Source organism: Electrona antarctica (assembly GCF_951216825.1).
Source record: "Electrona antarctica genome assembly, contig: scaffold_54, whole genome shotgun sequence".
NCBI lineage: Eukaryota > Metazoa > Chordata > Actinopteri > Myctophiformes > Myctophidae > Electrona > Electrona antarctica.
In genome coordinates this window covers 367,107-377,106 of record NW_027637297.1, presented here as the reverse complement: position 1 = coordinate 377,106, position 10,000 = coordinate 367,107, and the positions used below count along the sequence as shown (strand labels likewise).

The 10,000-nt window shown below is 43.7% G+C and overlaps 1 pseudogene across 1 annotated transcript in view; it reads left to right on the top strand.

Annotated features, from left to right (window-relative positions):
- LOC306919004 (janus kinase and microtubule-interacting protein 3-like) overlaps positions 1 to 10,000 on the top strand; it is a 28,265-nt pseudogene that overhangs the window by 5,264 nt on the left and 13,001 nt on the right. Inside the window, exons 5-7 of the transcript in view lie at positions 7,221 to 7,331; positions 7,577 to 7,732; positions 9,110 to 9,220. The product of the transcript in view is annotated as a janus kinase and microtubule-interacting protein 3-like (transcript). The remainder of the gene's footprint in view (positions 1 to 7,220; positions 7,332 to 7,576; positions 7,733 to 9,109; positions 9,221 to 10,000) is intronic.

Genomic DNA, 10,000 nt, shown 5'->3' with positions numbered 1-10,000 from the left:
TCGAGGACCTCCCTAGGGAGACGCCCGAGAGGCCTCCTAACCAGATGCCCGAACCACCTAAGCTGGCTCCTTTCCAGGTGAAGAAGCAGCGAGGAGGCGTCTACCTTTCTGTGTCTGTGGAGATACAGACGCCCCAGAGCCGAAGGAGGAGTCTACCTTTCTGTGTCTGTGGAGATACAGACACCCCAGAGCCGAAGGAGGAGTCTACCTTTCTGTGTCTGTGGAGATACAGACGGCCCAGAGCCGAAGGAGGCGTCTACCTTTCTGTGTCTGTGGAGATACAGACGGCCCAGAGCCGAAGGAGGAGTCTACCTTTCTGTGTCTGTGGAGATACAGACGGCCCAGAGCCGAAGGAGGAGTCTACCTTTCTGTGTCTGTGGAGATACATCTGAAACATCTGATTATCCGGTGATCCCGATTGGAACATTGGCGCTTTCTCGAGCAATGATGGCTTAATTTTAGCTCGCTAGCATTGACGCTAATTTAGCATCTAAGATGGCCGCCCAAGTCGGACATGTATCCAGCATGCAACACACTAAAAACTAGAAAAAGTGCCCTTCCGGGCACAGGTCTCCACCAGTGTGTGTGATGTTTGGCAAAATGTGTAGGAGTAATATATAAACGTGTGTGTGTGTGTGAGACGCAGCTTGGCCTGTTGTAGCGCCACCATGAAGCTGATTCGAAAACTGTCAAGTGGCATTTCTTCCTCAGCCTAGTGGGAATATGCATTCACAGTTTCACCGCAATGGGACGCTCCGTTGAGTAGTTGTGGCGATTTGTACAAAACGGGTACAAAGCGGGCTACTCCTGAAAAGTTTAGAAGCCAATCGTAGCCAATGAGGGTGGATTATGAGAAATCAAACAAACCCGTCTTGATCACATGACTATGGAGAACATGTGTACTGATTTGCGTGAAATTTGGATAAAATCTGAAGGAGTAATATTAGAAAATGTGTTTTACATATGTCGGCCTCCTGGTGGCGCTATAAAGAGCAGATGTGAAAAATTCCAGGCAAAGGTTTTTCCTTGGCCTCTAGGGAGTTGGCATACAAAGTTATCCACAGATCCATGCAGTTAGAGGTAAAAACACTTTGCGGCCAGTTATAGCGCCACCATGAGGCTGAGTTGAAAATGTTCATGTGGCATTTCTTCCTCGGCCTAGTGGGAATGTGCGTGCACAATTTCACGGAAATCACACGATGTGTTCATGATTTGCAGCATTTTGTTTGAAACTGAGCACTCCTGCGAACTTTGGAAGCCAATCTTAGCCAATCAGGATGGAGTCTGAGAAATCTGAAAGACCAGTTTCGTTGAATGGCTCTAGAGAGACTGTGTACCAATTTGTGTGATGTTTGGACAAAATCTGTAGGTGTACTGTCCAAAACTTGTTTTGCACAAAGCGGCCTCCTGGTGGCGCTATAACAGGCCGTTCTGGAAAATGTGGGGCAGAGGTTCATCGTTGGCATCCAGGGAGTGTGTGTGCAAAGTTTGGCATCGACCGGGTTAACGGTGCCGGAGATTAGCTGGTAACAGACGGACGGAAGGACACACACACGGACACACGGACACACACACACACACACACGGACGGAGTGCAAAACATACTCTCTCCCCATGCCTTCGGCCTGGTGGAGACAATAAGTAGTTCCGGGTCGGCAGTCTAGCGTTGGCTTTGCATCCACCAGGTGGCAGTTAACTTGTTAAAAGCGACCTTTGGTCGCAATTATTCATGTTCCAGGGTGGTGACAGTAATGTATTCATGTTCCAGGGTGGTGACAGTGTAATGTATTCATGTTCCAGGGTGATGACAGTGTAATGTATTCATGTTCCAGGGTGGTGACAGTAATGTATTCATGTTCCAGGGTGGTGACAGTAATGTATTCATGTTCCAGGGTGGTGACAGTGTAATGTATTCATGTTCCAGGGTGGTGACAGTAATGTATTCATGTTCCAGGGTGATGACAGTGTAATGTATTCATGTTCCAGGGTGGTGACAGTAATGTATTCATGTTCCAGGGTGGTGACAGTGTAATGTATTCATGTTCCAGGGTGGTGACAGTGTAATGTATTCATGTTCCAGGGTGGTGACAGTGTAATGTATTCATGTTCCAGGGTGGTGACAGTGTAATGTATTCATGTTCCAGGGTGATGACAGTGTAATGTATTCATGTTCCAGGGTGATGACAGTGTAATGTATTCATGTTCCAGGGTGGTGACAGTAATGTATTCATGTTCCAGGGTGGTGACAGTAATGTATTCATGTTCCAGGGTGATGACAGTGTAATGTATTCATGTTCCAGGGTGATGACAGTGTAATGTATTCATGTTCCAGGGTGGTGACAGTGTAATGTATTCATGTTCCAGGGTGGTGACAGTGTAATGTATTCATGTTCCAGGGTGATGACAGTGTAATGTATTCATGTTCCAGGGTGATGACAGTGTAATGTATTCATGTTCCAGGGTGGTGACAGTAATGTATTCATGTTCCAGGGTGGTGACAGTAATGTATTCATGTTCCAGGGTGGTGACAGTGTAATGTATTCATGTTCCAGGGTGATGACAGTGTAATGTATTCATGTTCCAGGGTGATGACAGTGTAATGTATTCATGTTCCAGGGTGGTGACAGTAATGTATTCATGTTCCAGGGTGGTGACAGTAATGTATTCATGTTCCAGGGTGATGACAGTGTAATGTATTCATGTTCCAGGGTGATGACAGTGTAATGTATTCATGTTCCAGGGTGATGACAGTGTAATGTATTCATGTTCCAGGGTGATGACAGTGTAATGTATTCATGTTCCAGGGTGGTGACAGTAATGTATTCATGTTCCAGGGTGGTGACCGTGTAATGTATTCATGTTCCAGGGTGATGACAGTAATGTATTCATGTTCCAGGGTGATGACAGTAATGTATTCATGTTCCAGGGTGGTGACAGTGTAATGTATTCATGTTCCAGGGTGGTGACAGTAATGTATTCATGTTCCAGGGTGGTGACAGTAATGTATTCATGTTCCAGGGTGATGACAGTGTAATGTATTCATGTTCCAGGGTGGTGACAGTGTAATGTATTCATGTTCCAGGGTGATGACAGTAATGTATTCATGTTCCAGGGTGGTGACAGTGTAATGTATTCATGTTCCAGGGTGATGACAGTAATGTATTCATGTTCCAGGGTGGTGACAGTAATGTATTCATGTTCCAGGGTGATGACAGTGTAATGTATTCATGTTCCAGGGTGATGACAGTGTAATGTATTCATGTTCCAGGGTGATGACAGTAATGTATTCATGTTCCAGGGTGGTGACAGTAATGTATTCATGTTCCAGGGTGATGACAGTGTAATGTATTCATGTTCCAGGGTGATGACAGTGTAATGTATTCATGTTCCAGGGTGATGACAGTGTAATGTATTCATGTTCCAGGGTGATGACAGTAATGTATTCATGTTCCAGGGTGATGACAGTAATGTATTCATGTTCCAGGGTGATGACAGTGTAATGTATTCATGTTCCAGGGTGGTGACAGTGTAATGTATTCATGTTCCAGGGTGATGACAGTAATGTATTCATGTTCCAGGGTGATGACAGTGTAATGTATTCATGTTCCAGGGTGATGACAGTGTAATGTATTCATGTTCCAGGGTGATGACAGTGTAATGTATTCATGTTCCAGGGTGATGACAGTGTAATGTATTCATGTTCCAGGGTGATGACAGTGTAATGTATTCATGTTCCAGGGTGGTGACAGTGTAATGTATTCATGTTCCAGGGTGATGACAGTAATGTATTCATGTTCCAGGGTGGTGACAGTAATGTATTCATGTTCCAGGGTGGTGACAGTAATGTATTCATGTTCCAGGGTGGTGACAGTAATGTATTCATGTTCCAGGGTGATGACAGTAATGTATTCATGTTCCAGGGTGGTGACAGTGTAATGTATTCATGTTCCAGGGTGATGACAGTAATGTATTCATGTTCCAGGGTGGTGACAGTAATGTATTCATGTTCCAGGGTGATGACAGTGTAATGTATTCATGTTCCAGGGTGATGACAGTGTAATGTATTCATGTTCCAGGGTGATGACAGTGTAATGTATTCATGTTCCAGGGTGATGACAGTGTAATGTATTCATGTTCCAGGGTGATGACAGTAATGTATTCATGTTCCAGGGTGATGACAGTAATGTATTCATGTTCCAGGGTGGTGACAGTAATGTATTCATGTTCCAGGGTGGTGACAGTAATGTATTCATGTTCCGGGGTGGTGACAGTAATGTATTCATGTTCCAGGGTGGTGACAGTAATGTATTCATGTTCCAGGGTGGTGACAGTAATGTATTCATGTTCCAGGGTGATGACAGTAATGTATTCATGTTCCAGGGTGATGACAGTAATGTATTCATGTTCCAGGGTGATGACAGTAATGTATTCATGTTCCAGGGTGATGACAGTAATGTATTCATGTTCCAGGGTGGTGACAGTAATGTATTCATGTTCCAGGGTGGTGACAGTGTAATGTATTCATGTTCCAGGGTGATGACAGTAATGTATTCATGTTCCAGGGTGGTGACAGTGTAATGTATTCATGTTCCAGGGTGGTGACAGTGTAATGTATTCATGTTCCAGGGTGATGACAGTGTAATGTATTCATGTTCCAGGGTGATGACAGTAATGTATTCATGTTCCAGGGTGATGACAGTGTAATGTATTCATGTTCCAGGGTGATGACAGTAATGTATTCATGTTCCAGGGTGGTGACAGTAATGTATTCATGTTCCAGGGTGGTGACAGTAATGTATTCATGTTCCAGGGTGATGACAGTGTAATGTATTCATGTTCCAGGGTGATGACAGTAATGTATTCATGTTCCAGGGTGATGACAGTGTAATGTATTCATGTTCCAGGGTGATGACAGTAATGTATTCATGTTCCAGGGTGGTGACAGTGTAATGTATTCATGTTCCAGGGTGGTGACAGTAATGTATTCATGTTCCAGGGTGGTGACAGTGTAATGTATTCATGTTCCAGGGTGATGACAGTGTAATGTATTCATGTTCCAGGGTGATGACAGTGTAATGTATTCATGTTCCAGGGTGATGACAGTGTAATGTATTCATGTTCCAGGGTGGTGACAGTAATGTATTCATGTTCCAGGGTGATGACAGTAATGTATTCATGTTCCAGGGTGATGACAGTAATGTATTCATGTTCCAGGGTGGTGACAGTAATGTATTCATGTTCCAGGGTGATGACAGTGTAATGTATTCATGTTCCAGGGTGATGACAGTGTAATGTATTCATGTTCCAGGGTGATGACAGTGTAATGTATTCATGTTCCAGGGTGGTGACAGTAATGTATTCATGTTCCAGGGTGGTGACAGTAATGTATTCATGTTCCAGGGTGATGACAGTGTAATGTATTCATGTTCCAGGGTGATGACAGTGTAATGTATTCATGTTCCAGGGTGATGACAGTGTAATGTATTCATGTTCCAGGGTGATGACAGTGTAATGTATTCATGTTCCAGGGTGATGACAGTAATGTATTCATGTTCCAGGGTGGTGACAGTAATGTATTCATGTTCCAGGGTGATGACAGTAATGTATTCATGTTCCAGGGTGATGACAGTAATGTATTCATGTTCCAGGGTGGTGACAGTAATGTATTCATGTTCCAGGGTGATGACAGTAATGTATTCATGTTCCAGGGTGATGACAGTGTAATGTATTCATGTTCCAGGGTGATGACAGTGTAATGTATTCATGTTCCAGGGTGGTGACAGTAATGTATTCATGTTCCAGGGTGATGACAGTGTAATGTATTCATGTTCCAGGGTGATGACAGTGTAATGTATTCATGTTCCAGGGTGATGACAGTAATGTATTCATGTTCCAGGGTGGTGACAGTGTAATGTATTCATGTTCCAGGGTGATGACAGTAATGTATTCATGTTCCAGGGTGATGACAGTAATGTATTCATGTTCCAGGGTGATGACAGTAATGTATTCATGTTCCAGGGTGATGACAGTAATGTATTCATGTTCCAGGGTGATGACAGTAATGTATTCATGTTCCAGGGTGATGACAGTAATGTATTCATGTTCCAGGGTGGTGACAGTAATGTATTCATGTTCCAGGGTGATGACAGTAATGTATTCATGTTCCAGGGTGATGACAGTAATGTATTCATGTTCCAGGGTGGTGACAGTAATGTATTCATGTTCCAGGGTGATGACAGTGTAATGTATTCATGTTCCAGGGTGATGACAGTGTAATGTATTCATGTTCCAGGGTGGTGACAGTAATGTATTCATGTTCCAGGGTGATGACAGTGTAATGTATTCATGTTCCAGGGTGATGACAGTGCAATGTATTCATGTTCCAGGGTGATGACAGTGTAATGTATTCATGTTCCAGGGTGGTGACAGTGTAATGTATTCATGTTCCAGGGTGATGACAGTAATGTATTCATGTTCCAGGGTGGTGACAGTGTAATGTATTCATGTTCCAGGGTGGTGACAGTGTAATGTATTCATGTTCCAGGGTGATGACAGTAATGTATTCATGTTCCAGGGTGGTGACAGTAATGTATTCATGTTCCAGGGTGATGACAGTAATGTATTCATGTTCCAGGGTGGTGACAGTGTAATGTATTCATGTTCCAGGGTGATGACAGTAATGTATTCATGTTCCAGGGTGATGACAGTGTAATGTATTCATGTTCCAGGGTGGTGACAGTGTAATGTATTCATGTTCCAGGGTGATGACAGTAATGTATTCATGTTCCAGGGTGGTGACAGTGTAATGTATTCATGTTCCAGGGTGATGACAGTGTAATGTATTCATGTTCCAGGGTGATGACAGTGTAATGTATTCATGTTCCAGGGTGATGACAGTGTAATGTATTCATGTTCCAGGGTGATGACAGTAATGTATTCATGTTCCAGGGTGATGACAGTAATGTATTCATGTTCCAGGGTGATGACAGTAATGTATTCATGTTCCAGGGTGGTGACAGTAATGTATTCATGTTCCAGGGTGGTGACAGTAATGTATTCATGTTCCAGGGTGATGACAGTAATGTATTCATGTTCCAGGGTGATGACAGTAATGTATTCATGTTCCAGGGTGGTGACAGTAATGTATTCATGTTCCAGGGTGGTGACAGTAATGTATTCATGTTCCAGGGTGGTGACAGTGTAATGTATTCATGTTCCAGGGTGATGACAGGGACAACAGGAGGTTCCAGCTGAAGATCGCTGAGCTCAGCGCCTCGGTACGAAAACTGGAAGATCGCAACGCACTGCTGTCGGAGGAACGCAACGAACTGGTACGCACACACACACACACGCACACTTACACACGCGCGCACACGCACGCACGCACGCACACACGCACGCACACACACAACGAACTGGTACGCACACACACACACACGCACACTTACACGCGCGCTCACACGCACGCACGCACACACACACACGCAGGCTGAGCCTTTAGCCAAAACTCGTCCTAACTCGTTAACTCCTGATGTCATTAATGTATTCATGATGTTATTAATTTATTCGTTAACAGTTAAAGCGCCTACGGGAGGCGGAGTCTCAGTTCCAGCCGCTATTGGATAAGAATCGACGACTCAGCAGGAAGAACGAGGAAATGGCGCTGGCGCTGCGTCGCCTTGACAACAAGATACGCTTCATCACCCAGGAGAACATGGAGATGGTTACCATGGTAACATACATGATCCCATCACCCAGGAGAACATGGAGAGGGTTACCATGGTAACATACATGATCCCATCACCCAGGAGAACATGGAGAGGGTTACCATGGTAACATACATGATCCCATCACCCAGGAGAACATGGAGAGGGTTACCATGGTAACATACATGATCCCATCACCCAGGAGAACATGGAGAGGGTTACCATGATAACATACATGATCCCATCACCCAGGAGAACATGGAGATGGTTACCATGGTAACATACATGATCCCATCACCCAGGAGAACATGGAGAGGGTTACCATGGTAACATACATGATCCCATCACCCAGGAGAACATGGAGAGGGTTACCATGGTAACATACATGATCCCATCACCCAGGAGAACATGGAGATGGTTACCATGGTAACATACATGATCCCATCACCCAGGAGAACATGGAGAGGGTTACCATGGTAACATATATGATCCCATCACCCAGGAGAACATGGATATGTTTACCATGGTAACATATATGATACCATCACCCAGGAGAACATGGAGTTGGTTACCATGGTAACATACATTATCCCATCACCCAGGAGAAACTGGAGATGGTTACCATGGTAACATATATGATCCCATCACCCAGGAGAACATGGAGATGGTTACCATGGTAACATACATGATCCCATCACCCAGGAGAACATGGAGAGGGGTAACATATATGATCCCATCACCCAGGAGAACATGGATATGGTTACCATGGTAACATCTATGATCCCATCACCCAGGAGAACATGGAGATGGTTACCATGGTAACATACATTATCCCATCACCCAGGAGAAACTGGAGATGGTTACCATGGTAACATATATGATCCCATCACCCAGGAGAACATGGAGATGGTTACCATGGTAACATATATGATCCCATCACCCAGGAGAACATGGAGATGGTTACCATGGTAACATACATGATCCCATCACCCAGGAGAACATGAATATGGTTATCATGATAACATACATGATCCCATCACCCAGGGGAACATGGAGATGGTTACCATGGTAACACATATGATCCCATCACCCAGGAGAACATGGATATGGTTACCATGATAACACACATGATCCCATTATCCAGGAGAACATGGAGATGGATACCATGGTAACACATGCCCCTCCCCTTTAAAACCCTATGCTCCTCCCCTTTAATACACCATACACATTTAAAAAAACATTTAGAGTTCATCACAATATTATACATATTGTATTACGTTTAGTACAATATTATACATATTTAATTATGTTTAGTATAATATAATATTATACATATTTAATTATGTTTTAGTACAATATTAAAATAATAAAATAAATTATGACATCATCAGAGGGGGCCGGTGAGGAGACCCAACTCGCTCAACGACCTGGAGAGAAGCCAAGAGGAGAGAGAGATGGAGTTCCTTCGACTGCAGGTCCTGGAACAACAGAACGTTATCGACGACCTCTCTAAGGTACTATTACTACTACTACTACTACTACTACTACTACTACTACTACTACTACTACTACTATTACTATTACTATTACTACTAATACTACTACTACTACTACTACTACTAACCAAGAGGAGAGAGAGATGGAGTTCCTTCGACTGCAGGTCCTGGAACAAAACGTTATCGATGGTCTGTCTAAAGCAATCAGGTGTAAGGTGGTCGAGGCTAGGGGAGGGGCTACGGGCTAAAATGGAGTCTGAAGAGGTGGGTTTTCAGACTACAGTGGAAGATTGGGAGTGAGTCTGTAGTTCTGACTGCAATGCGAAGTTCATTCCATAGTTTAGATTGGGAGTGAGTCTGTAGTTCTGACTGCAATGCGAAATTCATTCCATAGTTTAGATTGGGGGTGAGTCTGTAGTTCTGACTGCAATGGGAAGTTCATTCCATAGTTTAGATTGGGAGTGAGTCTGTAGTTCTGACTGCAATGCGAAGTTCATTCCATAGTTTAGATTGGGAGTGAGTCTGTAGTTCTGACTGCAATGCGAAATTCATTCCATAGTTTAGATTGGGGGTGAGTCTGTAGTTCTGACTGCAATGGGAAGTTCATTCCATAGTTTAGATTGGGAGTGAGTCTGTAGTTCTGACTGCAATGGGAAGTTCATTCCATAGTTTAGATTGGGAGTGAGTCTGTAGTTCTGACTGCAATGGGAAGTTCATTCCATAGTTTAGATTGGGAGTGAGTCTGTAGTTCTGACTGCAATGGGAAATTCATTCCATAGTTTAGATTTGGAGTGAGTC